Source organism: Elephantulus edwardii, unplaced genomic scaffold, assembly GCF_000299155.1.
Source record: "Elephantulus edwardii isolate Elephantulus edwardi_28Jun2011 unplaced genomic scaffold, EleEdw1.0 scaffold01676, whole genome shotgun sequence".
Taxonomy (NCBI): domain Eukaryota; kingdom Metazoa; phylum Chordata; class Mammalia; order Macroscelidea; family Macroscelididae; genus Elephantulus; species Elephantulus edwardii.
The window spans coordinates 6,142-9,180 of NW_006401426.1; the positions used below are offsets into that span (position 1 = coordinate 6,142).

The window sequence follows — 3,039 nt, forward strand, 5'->3', positions numbered from 1 at the left end:
TATTGATCTTATGTCCCGCCACAACGTTACACATTTTACCCTCTCTCCTTCTCTTCGCCCTCCCCAGTTCACTTTTTTTTTTTAATATTCGTTCATTGTTACACAATTACCTACCTCTCCCGGCCCCCAGTCCTCTGCAATGTACCTCTTATTCTGGGTTACTGTCTTACATATAATGCCTAACAATATATTTCTCCTAAACACTTCCTTTATCTGTTTCAATGCAGTATTCATTATTTATCCCCTCTTTTCTTAGTTCCCCCTCCCCATCTCCCATGTCAGTACTATTTTATAACTGTGGTGTTAGGTAACATTTGTCCTTTTGTTTTGAGGTTGGGGGTTGTTGTTTTTTCAGATTTCTGTCTTTATAATGTCAGCAATCAGGAACAAAGTACACCTCGAGACCCTGGGCCATGCCCTCCCACGGATGTGTTGACTCCCACCCTTTGCAGAATACTTGAAAACACAAAAATAATGCTATAAATTCTCCACATCTGGCAAAACAAAAACTGTGCACTAATGTTTCATCACCTTAAAACAGAACCTCTGGAAGTGGAGAATACAACACATGTTTAAATTCTGTGGCTGTTTTCATATAAAACTCTAGCAAAATAGTCTTTTTAAAAATTAAATTTAAAAAAATTAAATAGAGAAAACATTGGGAGGGAGGGAGTGGGCAGGAAGAAAAATGCAACAATGAATGAATAGAAACCCTAAGTCTCTGCAAATTTCATTAAAATTAATTTTAAAAAATTAAATAGAGAAAACATTGGGAGGGAGGGAGTGGGCAGGAAGAAAAATGCAACAATGAATGAATAGAAACCCTAAGTCTCTGCAAATTTCATTAAAATTAATTTTAAAAAATTAAATAGAGAAAACAGTGCCTCAGTGCGAGTGAACACTGTAGGTCATCTGCAGGCTTTCAGGGGCACCAAGACCACACTGGGTCTGAGGTCGCTTTCGCTGGGTACTGTTTCCTGCCAGATGAAGGTTCCAGACCATGGAAAACCACGGAAAAGGAGGAATCGGCCTGCAGTGGCTACACTGAGAACAGAGAAGAAATGGCATTTTTATTGCTTGCAGCGCAAGTCTTTGCTCCTGGCGCCGGGCCTCTGAGTGGCCCAGGAAGCAAAGTATGCCAGGGGCCAGCAGAGACCCTGGCAGTCCTCAAGGTCTGAAATGAGCCAATTTCAGTTTTCTGGGGTCTCCCCTTGTTGTCCCCCTCAAGAGTCTCAGTGGACACTGTGAAAACCTTGTCTGCTTCCCAGGCAAATGGTATGTCCCTAGCAAAGAGGTGGGCACCACCAGCTGGTGTTCTGTTCCCATGGCCTACGTCCAGCGCCAGTTGGCAGCACTGGGGCTGGAGGGGTTGCTGAGGGCCATCAGGACCTTGTCATGACCCAGCTGCACTTCTGCTTGTCTGCCCCTTCCTTTGATCCCAAGTCTGAGGAGGTCTTCTCTTTCTTTCTCTTTCTCTTCCTCTTTCTTTCTCTTTCTCTTTGTGGAATTCTCCACAGCTTTCCCCATGCCTCCTGAAGAGGAAAACACATCATCAGCCCCATTATGGGGTCCATGTCCTCTTTGGTCTCTACTCTCATCTCCTCCTCAATGACCACTTTTCCTTCCCGAACCTCTGGATGATCTCCTCTGGGAGGACCAAGTTCCTCTTGATCTCATGCGTGTCGTACATGGTACTAAGATGACCTGGACGGGGACCTGCCAGCCTATGTTCTGGTTTAACTTGTCCCGGATACAAATCACGTGGAAGTTGTCAGTTCACACCAGCTGGCTTGTGGCCCAGTATGATGTGGAAGAGGCACACCTCCACCTCAGGGCTGCACATCACCATCTCCTTAGCAGGGCTGGTGGCCGCCTCTCCCAGGCTCTTGTCACCTGCAGCACTGTCACAGCCCACCTCAGCCTTCCCCATGGCCAGTAACTGAGCTGACCGAGCCGGGAGGAGCAACCCTGCTCCCGTTATTTATCCTTTTGTTACTGAGACATTTTACTCAACATAATGTCCTGCAGGGTCATCCATGTTGTGTTACATTTTATGAGATTTTGTTTTTCAGTGCTGCATAGTATTCCATTGTCAAAATATACCAGAGTTTTTCTATCCATTTATTTGTTTATGGACACTTGGGTTGCTTCTATCTCTGTGTTACTGTGAACAATGCAGCAATAAACATGGGTCTGCAAATATGTGCTTGGGTGGCAGCTCTGGTTTCTTTAGGGTATATTCCTACTAGTGGAATTGCTGGTCAAATAGTATTTCTGCTTCCAACTTTTTGACAAAGTGCCATATTGCCTTCCATAGTGCGTGCACCATTTTACGGTTGAACCAGCAGTGAGTAAGGGGTCCAATCTCTCCACAACCTGGCCAGCATGTGTTGTTTGCCTTAACTTTATTCTCACACCAGTACCACTCCCTATTTTTTTCTTTTTGCTATTATTGATGTTACTATTTTTTTTGTTTGCATATGATTATTCATATACATTGTGTTTCATGCGTTAATGTTTTATATACTCTCTCATTCACATTGTATCATATTAAAGTATGTTTTTCCCCATTACAATCATCTTATTAATAACTGTATTTGTGAAAGCATATAAGCTAGCTAATTAATGCCTCATGCCTTAATATCCCTATTTTAGATAGGCAATTTCCAATTTGCCCATCCCTGTCAAACAAGTTTGGGTACTTTGAGTATATGCATCCACAAGCAAAGTCCAGCCCAGAGCAAGCCATCGGGTTGCAAGCATCATCCCTAGCTCATAGCATGGATCATCCTCTCTTCATCTGGTTGGGTTCTAGGCAGCACCCCCTTCTGATCTGCTATGACTGATTATTTAAGGAGCGCATTCCTCTCAGTGCTACTGATCCAAAGCTGAGTCCCAGGGGTGATTTCTTTTTTTTTCTATATTTTATTAATTTTCATAAACCTTTACAAAGATTTTGGGTTTCCATTCATTCCTTGTTGCACTATTCTCTCTACCCTCCTCCCAGTTTGTTCTTGTCCAAATGCCACAGTGCTTGTC

General features: G+C 43.4%; 1 pseudogene; it reads right to left on the bottom strand.

Annotated features, from left to right (window-relative positions):
* Positions 1-908: 908 nt before the first annotated feature.
* Positions 909-1,930, bottom strand: LOC102844902 (annotated as a pseudogene).
* Between the last annotated feature and the right edge of the window lie 1,109 nt (positions 1,931-3,039).